General features: G+C 40.8%; 1 long non-coding RNA gene across 1 annotated transcript in view; it reads left to right on the forward strand.

The window, feature by feature from the left end:
* Positions 1–18971, forward strand: part of LOC112624772 — a 55972-nt gene that overhangs the window by 5534 nt on the left and 31467 nt on the right. The window contains exons 3-5 of the long non-coding RNA XR_003119471.1: positions 5037–5397; positions 12357–12430; positions 13967–14473. This is a non-coding gene — a long non-coding RNA (uncharacterized LOC112624772). The remainder of the gene's footprint in view (positions 1–5036; positions 5398–12356; positions 12431–13966; positions 14474–18971) is intronic.

Below are 18971 nucleotides of genomic sequence, written 5' to 3' on the forward strand. Positions count from 1 at the left end.
GCTTCCTCTCTCATGGCTCCCATCATGCCCAGACCCACCATTTTCTTTTCTCTGCCTTTTTCTGCTGTATTAGCTCTTCTCCCACCTAGTACTTAATACTGCCTGCTAATAATAATAACAAACATTGCTAGACGTGCTCAGCACTGTTCTAAAGGATTTACATGTACTAAGTAACTATAGCCTCATGACAACCCCACTGCGGAGGTACAGTCACTGATCCTCATGTACACTTATGGAACGGAGACACAGATGGGGTCACTTAATGAAGGTCACACAACTACGAAATGATACAGGTCATGATCTCAGCCAGTGTGTTGTGTCGTGTGATGGCACCTTGAGCAAAGTGTTTGTGTGCTTATCGTCTGCCTGTTTTTAGTGTGTAACACGGGAGGACTTTCCGTGTTGCTCCCCAGTGAATCTACAGTCTTTAGAAGAATGCCTAGCATGCAGTAGGTCCCAGTAAATACATGTTGACTGACTGACAGCTTCTCTCCCATCTTGGGTTACCAAGGGCGTTTCCCTGATCCTTATCGAAACTGCGATAACCCAATCCCATCTTTACTTTCACAGGATGAACTGGTCATTCATAGAGTAGTGTAATCTTCAGGGCTTTTGCTCTCCCAAGTTTGAAGTTAGGAGCGGTGAGGGGACTCAAAGGTCTCTGAGATGGAAGAAACCTTAGAGACACTTTTCTCCGCCCTGCTCAGGCCTTACAAAGGTCATCCCTCCCTGCAAACTGCATCCCCTGAGCTCCTGTGTCTCTGGCTTCGAGCTGGATTTGCCAATGAGAGACAGCAGCAAATGGAGGCCGGGGAGTTCTAGCCCGGCTGCTTCCCTGCCTTGGCACCACAGTCCTGCCAGAGGCTGCTCCATCTGTGACTACCAGTTCCTGCTGGGGGGGTCCCCCTTCCAACGGTTGCTGGCCGCTCTCCCACAGCTCCCTCGGTCCCCTTGAACAGCACTGCTCAGCTTTGCTCCTTCAGGCCTGATGCTGGGGTCTTCCCACTGTTGCTCATTCTTGGGTCCCTCAATATCCTTTGTAGGCTTCCTCAGTCCTGCTCACATCTCTGTAAATAGCTCTTTCATTAGCTATGCTTCAAAATCCCAGCTGAAATTCCCTTCTTCCTGTTGGGTTGTTAATACAGAGACCACCTGGTCCAAATTCCTATCCAATGCAGCAATCCCCTCTGCAACATCCCCAGCCTCTATTTACCCACTTCCAGCATGCCAAGGCATCTACTCCATCCATAGACTGTCCCATTATTAAAATGTTATTCCTACTATTAAAATGTTATTCCTTTTTTGGAGGCAAAAATGTTATCCCTTTTTTGGAGGGAAAAAAGATCTGCTTCCCATGAAGTCCTGTTTCTGTCATCTGAAGCACACGGAATAAGCCTCCTCTTTCCTCTACCTGACAGCCCTGTAAATCTTTCCACAAAGCTGTCATGACCTCCCCCAAGTCTTCTCTCCAGGCTCAATGCATTCCACTTATTTTCCACTTTACATTTCTCCATGCTCCCATTTAAGCACCCTCATGTACTTTACTCCCTCATGAAAATGAGGGAGTAAAGAAAAGGGAGAATAAATTTATAATAATGGATAGGTGTGAGTGGTAGGATCAAGAAACCAGGAAGGAAGCAGAATCTCCCGATTTCTGGACTTATCCCTGAGGCTGACTCGTCAGCTTCCCATTATACCTCTTTTATTGTTATTATCGCTTAAACTCGTATCACTTCATCCATTCTCTTTTTTGCAATTTTTGTTGTGAAAATAGAATAACATAAAAGTTACCATTTTAACTATTTTTACATGTACAGTTCAATGCCATTAAATACATTCAAAATATTATGCAACCATCAACATTATTCATTTCCAGACCTTTTACATCATCCCAAGCAGAAACTCTGTGCCCATTAAACAACAAATTCCCATCCCCTCCTCCCTCGGTCCCTGGTAATCTCTGTTCTAGGTCTGTCTCTAGGAGTTGCCTATTCTCATAAACAGAATCATACAATATTTGTCCCTTTGTGTCTGGCTTATTTCATCTAGCATAATGAGTTCAGGGTTCATCCATGTTGCAGTACATACTAGAATTTCTTTCATTTTTAAGGCTGAATAATGTTTCGCTGTATGTATATACCAGTTTTGTTGATCTATTCATCTGTTGACACACACTTGGGTTGTTTTCATCTTTTTAACTCTTGTGAGTAATGCTGCTGTGAACAAATATCTGCTCAAGTCCTTGCTTTCAATTCTTTTGGATACGTACCCAGAAGTGAAACTGCCAGATCATATGGTAATTCTACGTTTAACTTTTTTGAGAAGCTGCCAACTTGTTTTCCACAGTGTCTGTCAATATCATTTCTCATTCCTACCACCAACGTGCGAGGGTTTCAATCTTTCCATATCCTCAGCCAATACTTGTTTTTTTGTTTTATTCTGTTTTTAATTGAGATAAGGTCTCACTCTGTCACCCAGGCTGGAGTGCACTGGTGCCATCTTGGTTCACTGCAGCCTCTGCCTCCTGGGCTTAAGCGATTCTCCCACTTCAGCCTCCCAAATAGCTGGGATCACAGGTGCACGCGTCCATGCCCAGCTAATTTTTTTTTCGTTTTGGTGGATACAGGGTTTCCTCATGTTTCCTAGGCTGGTCTCAAACTCCTGAGCTCAAGGGATCTGCCTACCTTGGCCTCCCAGAGTGCTGGAATTACAAGCGTGACCCACCAGGCCTGGCCCAACACTTGCTTTTTTAAAAAAATAGTAGCCATCCTAATAGGTGTGACATTCCCTTTAAAATTTTTTTAGAAAGGTTTATTGGGGTAACTGACATACAATAAAACAGCAATATTTAACGTGTATAATTTGATACGTTTTGACATATGTATATGCCCATGAAACCATCATCAGAATCAAGATTATTACTACCATTTCTATTACCCCAGAAGTTTCCTCAAGCCCCTTCATAATCTCTCCCTCCTACTCCTCACCACTCCCTTTCCCAGGCAACTTCAACCAATTATTAATCCCCTATGTACTTCAGTTCCCCTTACCTCATCTGTTCATTTCCTTCCATCTGTGAAGCTTGATCGCTTGGATCCCAAGATGAGGGCAAAATGTATTAGCAGATACATTCAGTAACTTTTACACATAACAAGTTCCCTGCTCCCAGCAAGCCAGTCATAAGTATGAAGAACTTATGAAACTTAAGATGAAGCTGAAAATTAAACTTGCAGTCACCGCTTATACTCCCTCTTTTCCAAACACATACAAAGAAATCAGATTTAAATTGCAATTACCTTTGAGGTAAGAATTTTTATTACGATTTTATAGACAAAGGAACTGAAGTTTTAAGAGGTTAGACAACTTGTTCAGAATCCCATAAGTCAACACCAAAAGCACAAACCATAAAAGAAAACATTGATAACCTGGACTAGATCAAAATTTAAAACGTTTGCGCTTGAAAGACACCAACGGGCTGGGCGCAGTGGCTCATGACTGTAATCCCCAACACTTTGGGAGGCCAAGACAGGTGCATCCCTTCAGCCCAGCAGTTCAAGACCAGCCTGGGCAACATGGTGAGACCCCCATCTCTACCAAAAATACAAAAATAGCTGGACGTGGTGGTGCACACTTGTAGTCCCAGCTACTCCAGGGACTGAGGTGGGAGAATTACTTGAGCCTAGAAGGTCAAGCTGTAGTGAGCTGTGATTGTGATTGTGCCATTGCACTCCAGCCTGGGTGACACAGTGAGACCCTGTCTCAAAAAAAAAAAAAAAAAAGACACCACTGAGAACATAAAAAGACAAGTCACAGGCTGGGATAAGATGTGTGCAAGTCGTATATGTGATAAAAGATTTAAATCTAGAATATATAGAGAGCATTTACAATGACCAACACTTAGAAAGTGTTTGCCAAATTTTTTTAATGAGCAAAAGATTAAATAGATATTTTCCCAAAGGTAAAATATCAATGTCTAATATACAAAGACAAGATGCTCAAAATTATTATTCATCAGGGAAATGCAAATTAAAACCAGAAGACGATACCTCTAGACACCCACTAGGATGGCTATAATGAAAAAGACAGACAACAACAAGTGTTGTTAAGGAAACAGGGAAATTGAAACCCTTATGCATTGCTAGTCGGATTGTAAAATGCCACAGACACTTTGGAATGCAGTTTGGCAGTTTCTTAAAAACTTAAAACAAACTAATAATACAATCCAGCAATTCTATTTCTAAGAATCTATCAGAAAAATGAAAATCCATGTCCACACGAAGACATGTACACAAAAGTTTATAGCACCATTATTCATGCTAGTCAAAAACTGGAAACAGTCTAAATAGCTATCCACTGATGAATGAATATGCAAAATATGGTACATTCCTACAATGGAATACTATTCAGCAATGAAAAAGGAATGGATTTCTTCACATGCTACAACATGGATGAACTTTAAAACCATTAAGTGAAAGAAGTTAGACACTAAATACATACTGCATAATTAATTCCATTTATAGGAAATACCTAGTAAAAACAAATTTACAGAAGCAGAAAGCAGATGGAAATGTTCTAAAACTGGTTTGTGGTGGTGGTTCCACAACTCAGCAAATATACTCAAATCACTTACAATGGGTGAATTTTATCATATGTAAATTATACTTCAATACACCTCCTTGTGAAATTACACAACTGATAAATGGTAGCACAAGTTGTAAAGAAAAATTATCTACAAAGACCTATGATTAGTAAACCTACTCAAAGATGTAGGATGTAGAATATATAAGTTGTCGCTGGAGTTCCTCAACCTCCCTAAAAATTAACAAGAAGCTTATTTGGGGGGTTGTATTAAGCAATCATACTGTAATTAATTCTTTCGTTAAAAGCCATTAGTTATTTTATAGCCTTTTACTGTGTTTTAGAATTTTCACAGTTTTACTTCAGTCTATTAGATTCCCTGAAGACTTTGTTAAATATATACAGTGGATGTTTTTTTGTGATCTTAGTTTAAATTTGCTTTGTATGAATTCTTACAGTTGAAAACATTCAAGTATAGAATAAACCATTACTGCGAATACGCTCATATGACACAAGAACAATCTCTGAGCTTCTGTGAGGATGTCCAGACGACTGGTGACCGTGCTAACTGCATCAGTCATGTATTCATACAGCTTCTTTCTATGAAGCAGTGGTCGCTAGTTATGAGGCATTAAGGCTTCATGGATATAGACAGACTATTCCACTTAAGTGACCTGGCAGCAGCTTAGTTTTCTACCACAACATCCACCTTCCCCGCCTCCGTCCCTTCCTAGCTGGTCAGAAAAGCTACTCAGAATAAAGACTACATTTCCCAGTCATCTTTGAAGCTAGGTTTATCCGCCTGACTAAATTCCACCAGTAAGATAGAAGCAGAAGTAGAAGTGTGGGGTTTTTTTTTATTATTATTGTTTGTTTTTTGTTTTTTGAGACGGAGTTTCGTTCTTGTTGCCTAGGCTGGAGTGCAATGGCACAAACTTGGCTCACCGCAGCCTCTGCCTCCCGGGTTCAAGTGATTCTCCTGCCTCAGCCTCCCAAGTAGCTGAGTTTACAGGCATGCGCCACCACGCCCAGCTAATTTTGTATTTTTAGTAGAGATGGGGTTTCTCCATATTGGTCAGGCTGGTCTCAAACTCCAGACCTCAGGTGATCCACCTGCCTCAGTCTCCCAAAGTGCTGGGATTACAGGTGTGAGCCACCATGTCCGGCCTAAGCAGAAGTGTTTGCAAGTGCCCTGAGAATCATGCTTAAAGGGAACAGACTCAGGTAGAAGGAACCCCTTTCCACCCTTCCACCTTTTCCCCTTCTTCAGGCCTGCCACAACAACGTGAAGGCCAGAGCTCCAGCAGCTGTTAGAACCGCAATGTGACCCTGAAGGCAGGAAACTTAGCTTTGGAAGGTAGAGAGCCTGGATAATACCCTGGAGCCACCACGTCAACATGGGTTGCTGCCTCCATTCTTCTCTTAGGGAACAGAAAAACATGCTTCTGTCCTGTTTAAGACATTGGAGCCAAGTTTCTTTTACTCACACAGAGCCTCATTCTACGTGACACAAGGTCTAACAGAAAAAGATCCAATGGAATCCTTTCTCTAAGAAACGAGCAGAGAGAGGAGAGCAAGTCAGTGAATTTATTTCTTTTTTTTTTTTTTGAGACAGAGTTTTTGCTCTTGTCGCCCAGGCTGTAATGCAATGGCACAATCTCGGTTCACTGCAACCTCCACCTCCTGGGTTCAAATGATTCTCCTGCCTCAGCCTTCCAGCCTCCCAAGTAGCTGGGATTACAGGCATGCACCACCACGTCTGGCTAATTGTTTTGTATTTAGTAGAGACGGGGTTTCACCACGTTGGTCAGGCTGGTCTCGAACTCCTGACTTCAGGTGATCCACCCGCCTCAGCCTCCCAAAGTGCTGGGATTACAGGCGTGAGCCACCGCGCCTGGCCGGAAGTGAAGTTCTACAGCAGCATGTCTGTGAGGCCTCAACACAGAGGTCCGGAAACCACCTCAATAATGAGATTTGTAGAACTATACTTAATAACTGCTCCCTAGTGATGCAGCAAAAGGTAAATATACACACATCAGATGTTCACATCCTAAATCTGATTTATTTCTCCCAACATAAAGATTGGAGAATTATTGTAAGGTGAAAGCTAAGTCCATCAAGGAGTTCCTGAAATGCTGATTTAATCAGAAGAAGCTTCTTAAAATTCTCAAACTCTGCAGTTTCTTAAAATTCTTAAAAATACAGTACTTGTTGACCATATATAAGATGAATATATTATCTAGCTTCTCTGTCTTTTCTCTAAATTAGGTACCACTCAGACTTAGACTCACCAAGACCTATGTGTGCTAGGCCTCTCAAGTGTTAGTTAATGAACATAATATAGTAGCTATCTTAGTGCTGTGTGCAGATAAATGTTTCATGATTTTTTTGTGTGAGAAAAATGTGAATTTTTTTTTTTTTTTTTTGAGGCAGGACCTCGCTCTGTCACCCAGGCTATAGTGCAGTGCTGTGATCTCAGCTCACTGCAGCCTCAACCTCCTGGGCTCAAGTGATCCTCCCACAGCTTCCTGAGTAGCTGGGACTACAGGCTTGTGCCACCACACCTGGCTAATTTATTTTATTTGAATTTTGTAGAGATAGGGTCTCACTATGTTGTCCAGGCTGGTCTTCAACTCTTGGCCTCAAGTTATTCTCCTGCCTTGGCCTCCCCAAGGGCTGGGATTATAGGCATGAACCACCATGTCCAGCCTAAATGTGACGACTTTCAGACCTATGATAATGGTTTGCTGGTGGTAGCACAGGGCAGATACTGTCTATGTCAGTATCGTCAGTGAGGAATTGCTGCAAAGCATAGATTAGTTCACTGGTGGAACACGGCATGGATTGGTAGCTCACTGGTGGAACACGGCGTGGATTGGTAGCTCACTGGTGGAACACAGCGTGGATTGGTAGCTCACTGGTGGAACACGGCGTGGATTGGTAGCTCACTGGTGGAACATGGCGTGGATTGGTAGTTCACTGGTGGAACATGGTGTGGATTGGTAGTTTGGGCTCCAGTGCAGATGTATTGCCAATTTTAGGCTTAGAGATCTAACAAAAGTACTTAGATGCACACAAACATTAATTCCTGCCCTCATATCATACGGCCAGCTCTCAAGATGATGCCAAAGAAAGACAAGAAGTGTACGTGGTCAACATGGACGTTTAATTTGGACCTTACTCATTCAATAGAAGATGGAACTTTAGATTCTGGAAATTTTGAATGTTACTAAAGGGTTAAAATCAATGGAAAAAACTGAAAATCTCACAGACGTTAACAGTGAATGCTTCAAAAATCAAATCACAGTTGTTTCTGAGAAACAATTTTCTAAAAGGTCCTTTAAATGCCTCACCAAGAAATACCTTAGGGAGAACAATCTTCGTGATTGGCCTTGAGTAGCTGCATCCTGCAAGGAGGCTCACGGGTCTCACTGCGTCCCGATCAGTCACAGTGAAGATGGGTGAGTCTGAGGAGCAGGTAAAGCTTCCTTCCCAGGGCTTTGACTACCAATACAACAAATCGAGCATACGTGAGAAAGAAATATCTAGAAATTGACTTTCAGTTTATTGATGAATAAAAACATTGTACTCTTTAAAAAATTAATACCTGAAATTAATCTTCCTTAGAAGCCTCACCTTTCTTGAGTCTTAAATTTCTTCCCTGATCGAGAAAGAAGATGGACAATATGACCTCTGCGGTCCCCTTTAGTGCTAGCTTGCTGAGGATATGAATTCTCTTCTGGAAGTAACCAAAAAACAAAAATATAAATTAAAATAGCGCATATACACTAAGTAAACACATTGTCTTCAGATAGGCAGAAATGGAAATGTTCTGGGAATAAACCAACATCCTTCAGGATGTATGTAGTAAGTAAACGATTTGGCTACTGAGACAAATGACCTTTCCCTTAAGATTTCAAGTCGCTAGTTATTTTAGACCTTTGAAGTTGAAAGTACTATGTTAAAACTAAAAATACAAGTTACTGTGGAAATCAAAGGGGGACTTGCCATGTAAGTAGTTGTCCAATCTTAATACTTTTAATGGACCTTCTTGGTACAGATACCCTTGGCTATCTGCCCTGGCTGAGACAGCCACACTCCAAGCTTATCCTACTGGGTGACTAAATGCAATCCTGTAGGAAATAAAGTGGTCACAAAGTCCTTCTGCTTGTGGCTTGTCTAAACTTCCTCCCTCCAGTTTAATGCACAGTATGTGGTCATCCTGGCTAGTAAGCCTAACCTGCCCAGACGGAAACAACCCAGCATGGATTAGAAATTAGAAAGTGTGACTGCAAGCCCCTGGGCCGACAGGCCAAAGGACTGGTTTACTTTGACATTCTGGGAGCCCAGAGTCCTCTCACAAGGTACATTGTACGTTCCTGGACTCCTAAACCTTTCTGAAATCCATTCGGTTCATCAAGAACTAACTGGGCAGTCGTGACAAAGGTTACATAGTAAGAAGTGGAAAAGGTTTACTATGACTCACACCAAATAGACTGTGATTTTCCTAGTAAGTAACATTGCTCCTTGCACATTACATTATCCTATATTAATTTGTATGTCAATTTTTTTATTGCTGAAGTCATCCAGGCAAATTCTGAAACGGCGAATCTCTAGGAACAGAGACAGAATCACTGGCCGGTGGCTGGGGTAGGGGATGGACTATAAAGGCTGGGGTAGGAGTTCTGCTCCTTGATTTTGAAAGTAGTTTACATTTATCAAACCCATTCAACTGTGTACCTAAAAGGGACGAATTTTATTGGATGTAAATTATACCTCCATACACCTGAGTTCAATTTTTTTAAAATCATATGTCAAAAAACACAAACCAGATAATCATCTTTGATCCAATTCTCTGGGTATTTTAAATACCCCATACACACAAAAAAACCCTGGCTAGAATCAGCATCTCGGCTGCTGACATCAGTATTAGACCAGAAGGACACCAGACAAATGACACCTAACATTTGCACCAGTGCTCTCATGAAGTCTCACTTAGATAAAACAAGATTTTACCATCCACTACATGGAATATACTCAGCAGTGGGTCACATAAGAAATTAGGCCAGAACACTAGATCAGAGTTATCTGGGACTCTAATGTGGAATAAACTTAGTCTCCAAAACTCTAACATTTATTACCCTAAAATTCTGTCACAACTCTCAGGATGCATTAATAAAATGCTTGTTTATTTCTTTAGGCACTTTGATGAATGCCTCAATAGCATTTTCTTAATTGAATTATGATCAATCACTAATAATTTTTTCTATGTATAATACTTCAGAAATTTCAGTCTGCCTCAGTAGATTTTCCTCCAAGCTTTTCAATGCCAGCACTGCCAAACTTACAAATCTGAACTCACTGACTGGCTAAATGTATTAACAGGTCTCAGCATTCATAGGATATAACATGCTCTAAAAGAATTAGCATACGATTGTAGCATTTCATTCCTTATACTGAAAAGACAACTTTTATTATTAAAATCAAATATCTAAAATTATTTTCCTAGATAATATCTAAAATTATTTTCTTACACTAAGAAATGCATTTTACATCTTAACCCAGTATAGACACACACACACACACACACACACACACACTGAGAAAAAAGGTTTCATAAAAAAAAAATCCTTACTATATGAGGTGCACTCCGACATTCTGTTCTATTTTGCTTTTTTCTTAAATGCTGGTGATGACACATTAAATTGATTTTATGACCTACTAATGGATTCCAGCCCACTATTCAAAAAGCACTGCTTTAGGCCTTTGCATATGTTAGTGTCTCTGCTTGGAATATTGTTCACTTTTTTCCTCTCCTGGCCAACTCTTACCTGTCTGTCAAGATCCAGTTTAGAGTGTCTATCCATCTCCTGCTCCCTGGATTAGCACCGCTCTGTGTTCCCACAGCACCTCTGATATACCTGACACTCTATGTCAATCTCTTCACCGGTTTGTTGCCTCCTCTTGACAGTGAGACTCTAGAGGACAGTGATGGAGCTGCTCATCCATGGGTCCTCCCTGCCTAGGAGACAGTGCCCAGCATAGAGCAGACCTTCAATGAACAGCAGCTTAATGAGTAACTCATCTATTCCAGTTTTCATCGGGGTAGATTGAGATATCCAAGATTACAAAATCTGGCTGTCTCCTGAGGGAACTCCCACACTTTTCAGTAGCAGAGCCACCCAGAGGTGTCTCACTTTAGGCCAGAGCGCTTCTCTCCCCATTATGGTTTAGAGCAGCAATTTTCAAATTTTTTAATCTAAGAATTCTTTTACACTCTTAAAATTAATCAGGACCCCAATCAGCACTGATGTATGTAGGAGAAAGTTATTTATATATAATTATTTACTGAGAAATCCAGAACATATACATTCATTCTGACTATCAATGTTTAGCAATATAAAAACTGTGTAATTTAAAACGTAAAATTACACAGCACACTTTTCAGTAGTGTCATCACGCGTCACTTCTGCACACTCCACTCCATGCTCATCAGAACGAGAGTGCAAATAACATCTTAGTAGTATTACAAAATAGTTTTGACCCCACAGGTCCCTGAAAGGGTCTCAAGGACTCCAAAAAGTCCTCAGATCAAACTTTGAGAACCACTGATTCCGAGCATTTAAGCTGTGACACTGCTGCTTAAGGGGCAGTGTCTATAAAAAGACCTCTGCTTTTATCACCTGGGTCTGGAACTGAGAGATAAGTATTATGTGGGTGAGCTTTATTATTGCCAGAGCTCTTGGATAATATGGCATAATTGCATGGTAATAATGATCTTCTGAATATTGTCCCTCAAACTTATCATCTAGTCACGGTGCCAAAAACTGCAGCTCTCCCCCTAGAGGCAGGCTCCTGTAAAACTTTCGAGCCAGAAGAGCAGTCCGGAACGCAAGCACCCTGTGGGCGGTGAGTGGCTCCCAGGGCAGAGAAAGGGGCTGGGCTATGCTCTCCCACAGTGCAAATCAGAAATGTCACTCTTCTACTCCTGGGAGGAGAAAATAAGGAGGCAGAAGACAGAAGCCAAGAGCGTACGCTAGCGGGGCTCCCTCGACAAGGAAAAGAACATCAGGAATGGATAATAACAAGCTAGGCGCGATGGCTCACGCCTGTAATCCCAGCACTTTGGGAGGCCAAGGTGGGGGTATCACTTGAGGTCAGGGCTGGGCAACATGGTGAAACCCCATCTCTACTAAAAATACAAAAATTAGCCGGGCGTAGTGACAGGCACCCGTAGTCCCAGCTACTTGAGAGGTTGTAGCAGGAGAATCGCTTGAGCCTGGGAGGCAGAGGTTGCAGTGAGCCGAGATCACACCACTGCACTCCAGCCTGGGTGACAGAGCAAGACTCCGCATCAAAAAAAAAAAAAAAAAAAGGATAATCACTATTACCCCATATGGCACTGAGCAGCAAGTCTGTTGTGTTACCTAAAATTACATATTTTAGCAGAGTACCAATTTTATGAAATTTTCCTGTCACTAAAAAAAAACCCTGCATAATCTGTGAACCTCTTTGTAAGAGTGAATACACGATACATTGTGGTATTATTTACACTCACAGAAATTGGTATCACATTTTAATACGGTAACATTCCCATATGTGAATGTCTGCTTGGACCACTGTTCACCTTTCTTCTCCTGGTTCATTCTTGCCTTCACCTGCAAGTGCTATGCTAACATGTTAAATAATGTTCTTAAAAACCTCAGATACTTGTCATCTATGTTAGGAATAATGTGTCTTCTTAAAGTAACTCCAGGTGAAAGAACTTCTACTTATAGGCATCAACTCAACAAAGACAAATCCTGGAATGGGGATGTTTTGAAATGATGGCTCATGTCTTAGCAAACTACCAGTACCTCTACTAGAACTGGGTACTTCTTTAACCAATATGAGCACAGTAAAGGTCAGAATTAGGTTGTTTTTCATAGTCAAGAGCACATTCTCCCAAGTTTTCTGTTCCTCAAATACTACATACAAGATTAAGCAGCATGACACGTAAACCATATCCCTTGAGCATATACATTCATGACATAGAGAGACACTAAATTAAAGTGTCTGATGAGTATTGTGAAGTCTTTCTTGCCAAAGAGAATGATTTTGTTGAATAGATACTCTTGGCCTAGAGAAGTGCTAAACTATTCCTGAGTTTTCCCAGCTGTCTCGCACTTACAGTGTTTCAGATAGCAAGACTTATGTAATTTCCATCCCAATAAATACATCTTAAAGGGAAGAGATGTCAGTGACATTAAATTACAGCACAGCTTGGATGTCAACGCCACAGGAAAGAGAAGAGATGGGAAAAGAAAGTGTCATCACTGAGCAAGGTTTTAAAAAGTAAAATTTCCCATGTACTTTAGACAAACATCAATCTTTGGGCAACCAGAAAGAACTTAAGACATGCTGATCCAAAGGCCATAGTCCAAATCTTTTTATAGATTCCTCAGAAAAACAACTTAGGATAGATAAGAGTTGTCAGTGTTTTTTGTAAAAAATAAAGTTACAGTGATTTTTAAATGAAGCAATGAGATGAAAATAAAAGACTAAAACTCTTTAGAATAATGATTTATGAGTAAACCAAGGCAAAGCTTCATTTCAATTTGGAATAAAAATGATTATGAAGCTAAAATCCAAGAAATTGAACTCTAGGTTTCATACTACTTTTTAACATTTTCCTCTGCCAAATAAATAAAGGTTATTTTTTTCTCTCTTCCCTTTCCTTTCCCCTTTTGAGGGGTGATCTTTATGAAATGAAATGTCCTCTAAAGCTTACCTCCATTCTTTCCCGTCTTCTAACACAAGGAGTTTTACCAAATGTGGCTCACTCAGTTATTTTCTTCTGCCCAATCCCAGTACCTGGGTGTGCTTGCTTAGGTTTCAAGCTACTGCTAAATTTTTCAATTTCTTTCAGTGCTCCCACCCACTGGAAGTAGAAGTTGCTTAGCAGCAATAATATTAATTAAATAAAGCAAAACTCCACTGTTTAGTAACTGCATATATAATTTCCTACCCAAGTACAAATTTCAAAGTTAAGTGTCTTCACCGAATAAACTGAGAAACCCTAGACAGTGGGAAGACACAAGCATGCCTCATGTTGCCAAAGAAAATAAGAAAGACCTGACAAACTACTGGCTAAGCATTAGACAGACACATAGATAGAATCAATGTGCTTTTTCTCATGCAAAGAAAAAAATTAGATGCAAACTTTACATTTAAAACTGCATTGTTCCCCTTTAATCTGGCCACCATCCGAGTGGTGATCTGGATGTTAGAGAAGAGATGAATGGGAGACATTGGCAGGGATTGAAGCTTGGGGATGAATGTGGAAATGTAGAATGGATGTTTCTTTTTTTTGGCTTTGAGTTGACTGTTGTTTCTGTCTGTTTTTTAGAACTGATCCGAGAGGACAGGGAAGTCAGTGTGGGCGGCTCTGAGGAGCCTCCCTCTCTACAGCTGCGGCTCAGAGGATTACGGCGCTTCATCCACAAGGCAACATTGCACAAGTAGCCTTTGAACAAAAGTCATGGATACTATTAATGATATGGTAATCCTTAATCGAGCTACCTCCCAGTAGTGATTATACTGACATGGGAAGAATATCTAAGTCGAGGAGGCAGCCCACAACAACACTGTGTCATTGTTCACCCCGGGCTCGACCAGGACTAACTTTTACCAGCATCTCTAATGTCACCTTTCCCTTGATGCCTCCCCACAATCCCCGGCCCCAGCTCCCACTCCCACCCCATCATAGCAAAGAAGTAGCGAAGAAAACCCTGATCCTAAATCTGTTTTTAGATTTGTTTTTGCAAGTTCCCACACACATTTAGTGTCGTCTCAAAATTCACGCTGTCAACTGTCTCCAGGAATCATTTCCATCTGAGAACAAGACCACACAAAGGTTAGTTCGGTGGGTCTCGGCGAAGATGTTTTAATTGTCCAACAATAGATTCTTCCATCATTTGACTTGCAAATATTGTCCTCTTGCTCTCAGATAACATGTTCAGAATTAGACCATTTGTCAATAAATTTCCCGAAACTCCTTAATTATGATACTGAGATACAAGGGGTTTGCCATTTGCAAGACTCAATTACAATCCAGCAGGGAAAATCTTATGGCTCACCATACTGTGGGGCTCACCATTCTGTGGGACTCCCCAAAAGGCCAAACTTAACGTACTCATAGATGAGTCCCCTTAACATAAGGAAAGTGACCTTCATAAAGACGGAATATATCTATGATTTTTATGTAATTGTATGTGTGGGATAAACATGTTCAAATGACTTGTGGTAAATGTACTCATGAAGCTAAAGAAACTATACCCTAACTACTACCCTGACCTAATTATTCTCTTTCATAGCTCATTCATATTTTTAAATAATGCCATTTCTCTGCCATTCAAAACAAATCTAAACAAAATCTATAATTAATATAATTTTATGGATACTCTCCCATATTCATGAGACCACATAGACGATCTTTGTAAACCCCATAATAAGCCGTGCCAACACACAATGAAATTGGGATGTGAAAAATGTCTGCTTTTTCTAACAAACATCTCTGGAGGAGATCATTGTTCTAAATCAGCTTTTCATTATTCTTTGCTAAAACAACAACAACCAAAAAAAAATGTTGGAAAATACACATATTTTTAGCAGAACTGCCTTCTTTAATGAATGTGAGAGGTATACATTTTATCCAATATGACTATAAAGAACAAACAATAATTGTATACATATAACATTAGTAGAGGCCACAGCCATAAACAGGTTCATATTGAACACTGGGATAATTTATCAAACATTTTAGAGCCATGAAACGAATGTACTGACTTCTATGTTAAAATTAATAATTAACTGGTTTCTGTTTGAAGGCCGGATTTGGGCAAAGACGGTAAGTGCAGAAACTTTCCCTCTTCATTTTACATACACTTTATATTTGGATATTTACGATAACCCTTTATTGCTTTTCTAACTTAAAAGATAATAAAGCCGGGCGCAGTGGCTCACGCCTGTAATCCCAGCACTTTGGGAGGCCAAGGCGGGCGGATCACGAGATCAGGAGATCGAGACCATCCTGGCTAATACGGTGAAATCCCGTCTCTACTAAAAATACGAAAAACTAGCCGGGCGTGGTGGCGGCGCCTGTGGTCCCAGCTACTCGGGAGGCTGAGGCGGGAGAATGGCGGGAACCCGGGGGGCGGAGCTTGCAGTGAGCCGAGATCGCACCACTGCACTCCAGCCTGGGAGACAGAGCGAGACTCCGTCTCAAAAAACAACAACAACAAAAAAAAAGATAATAAGTGACAAAAACACATGAAATGCTTGAAACGTCTGAATATCTTATCGTCTCTAAGTGGTTTTATTTTCTGAGTTTATTCATACGAAAGTGCCACTGTGGCAACTTCACAGTCGCAGCAAAGTACAGAGTAAAAGTTTTGAGATTCTGGTTTATGTAAAAATTGGCTACACAAATTAATATATCACGTCAAATAAAAGCATAGAAGCTTTAACCTCATCTCATTTATCTACATACATCTTCCACTGCTGAGGGGAAGCACAGCTGATCATCACCTCACCTAAAAATTATTAAGCATAATTTTCTTTTCTTTTCTTTTCTTTTTGATGGAGTCTCACTCTGTCGCCCAGACTGGAGTGCAGTGGTGCAATCTCGGCTCACTGCAAGCTCCGCCTCCCGGGTTCACGCCATTCTCCTGCCTCAGCCTCCCAAGTATCTGAGACTACAGGTGCCTGCCACCACACCCACCTAATTTTTTGTATTTTTATCATAATTTTCATTACCTGGAATGTATAATGAGAAAAGTATTGGCTTTAGAGCCAAGCAAGCCAGGCCTCGCCACGGAAATGTTTTGTTCTGGCCAAGCACAGGGGCTCACACCTGTAATCCCAGCACTTCGGGAGGCCAAGGCAGGCAAATCACCTGAGGTCAGCAGTTTCAGACCAGCCTAGACAATACAAAAATTAGCCAGGCGTGGTGGTGCACGCCTGTAGTCCCAGCTACTCAGGAGGCTGAGGCAGGAGAATAACTTGAACCCAGGATGCAGAGGTTGCAGTGAGCGGAGATCACACCACTGCACTCCAGCCTGGGGAACACAGCAAGACTCTGTCTCAAAAAAAAAAAAAAAATTTGTTCTGGATTCTATGTAGTTCAAAGATACACAACTATTTGCTTAAAGAAAGTAATAAATAAACACTTAAAATTCATATTTAATCTGGATGAGCTATTTTATTACAATATTCTGGCTTCGCTGGGTAATTGTCTAGCCTCCTGCAAACATTAGGCAAAATGATTCATAATCGACTGTCTTCAATTTATTAGTTAAATTAAACTTGTGAGGAAAATTCAAGTTTTCTATCACATTGTATAGATAGAGAAACAAAGGCACAGAGACCTGAGGAACTGATTTACTTGGGACAAAAGACTGAATCAATTTCTTTCTTCCATCATGCTGCCTACTCTAATTTTAAAAATTTGCTCTCTAATTCAAAGCTGTCCCATAGGAATACACTAAAAACTACATTCACAATTTTAAATTTGCTAATAGCACACTAAAAAAGATGCTTTTAAGTGGAATTAATTTTAATGATATATTTTATGTGGCCCAATATATCTAAAATATAATCATTTCAATATGTAATCCATATAAAAATCATTGATTTTAGTATTCTTTTTTTAATACTAAGTCTAAATTGAATTCAGACTTAAAAAAATAATAAGTAACCAGAAAACATAAGTGAGTTGCCTATAAAAGCTAAACCTTGCATTGCAAGCCACATTTCAAGTGTAACCTTACTTGTTGGCACAGTAATGGTAGCAGAGGCACAATTGCTTGTCCTGACTGTCCAGAAGGCAGGGTGGTATTGAGTATGTGGGCTCCGGGCAGGTGCAGTCTGGATTTGCACCCTGGCTCCGCCACTGCTAACTGGAGGACAATGGGCAAGTTGCTTTCTGTGTCCCAGCTTTCTCATATGTGAAGCAGGGCTGTCGTAAGAATGAAATGAGTTAGTATTTAGTGCCTGACAAGTAGTAGGCATTACATGTTAGCTATTAGTACTGCTGTTGTCAGAGAATGCACAAGAGTGCACAAGAGTTAACTATTATTTGTACCCTCCCCCCAATGAAAATTTGTAAGAAACTAGACATGCTAGATCTATAACAGGGTTTGTCGTGTGTTAAATTGTGTCCCCAAATGATACGTCAAAGTCCTTATCCCCAGCACCTCAGAATATGCCTTCATTTGAAAATAGGGTAGTTGGAGATGTTACTAGTTAAGACACAGTCATACTGGAGTAGGTTGAGCCCTCAATCTGAGAAGACTGGTGTCTTTATGAGAGCAAGGAAATTCGGACACAGAGACAGAGACGCGCGGTGTGCCATATGATAGCAGAGGCAAAGATGAGAGTGGCACAGCCACAGAACAAGGCTCACAGGGATTACCAGTCACCCTGAGAAGTAAGGAAAGGGCAGGGAAGGATTCTCCTGAGTCTCAGAGGGAGCGTGCCCCAGCTCACACCTTGATTTTGAACTTCCAGCCTCTGGAACTGTGAGAGAATACATTCCTGTCATTTTAAGCCACCCAGTTTGTGCTGCCCCATGATGGTAGCCCTCGGAAAGTAATACAGAGTTCTTCACCCAGAAGGAAGCACTCTGTCTCACCAACAGCCACGGTCCTGGATGGCTGACAACCTGGAGATTGCAGACCTCCAAGGAATTAAAGCAGGCTCTATAAAGTCTGGGAAGCCCCATCTTCCAAAGGCTGCTTCTCCAGTCCACACACACACTTTGGAAGGAGAATCCTGCTCTTGGACGTGGTATTCCTGGTGGGACAGCTGCCTATAAAATGAATGAGGTAAGTCACAAACCCAGCGAAATAATTCCATTGGTTTCTTGGTGATGAAACTAGTGTGAGCATGTCACAAAGTTTGTTCTTAATGGACTTTGTCATCTTTTGCCACAGTTTTTTCAAACATCTTATTATGGTCAAAACATTAATTTTCATTCAGTTTTTTATTTGTTTCTTTGTTTTAGAGACGGGGTCTCATGTGGTCACTCCGGCCGGAGTGCAGTAGCACAGTCATAGCTCACCACAGCCTCAAACTGCGGGGCTCACGTGATCCTCCTGCCTCAGTCTCCTGAGTTTAATTCAGTTTTTTAAAAAGTTTTAGTATTTATGTGTATCCTTAAAAACTGGGGCACTAAAGGTAGGACTTACAAAGAAGTAAAATAAAAATAGTCTAAAGTGATGTGGATTTTTATATCGCTAATACTCCTGGAACTGTTAACCATTCTATATACTCTTTTCTATAATTCTTCTTTCTCCTCAACTTGACAGTTATGTTTCTTTTCCATTTCCATTTATATATATAAGAAATGAAGT

Source organism: Theropithecus gelada, chromosome 5 (genome assembly GCF_003255815.1).
Source record: "Theropithecus gelada isolate Dixy chromosome 5, Tgel_1.0, whole genome shotgun sequence".
Classification (NCBI taxonomy): domain Eukaryota; kingdom Metazoa; phylum Chordata; class Mammalia; order Primates; family Cercopithecidae; genus Theropithecus; species Theropithecus gelada.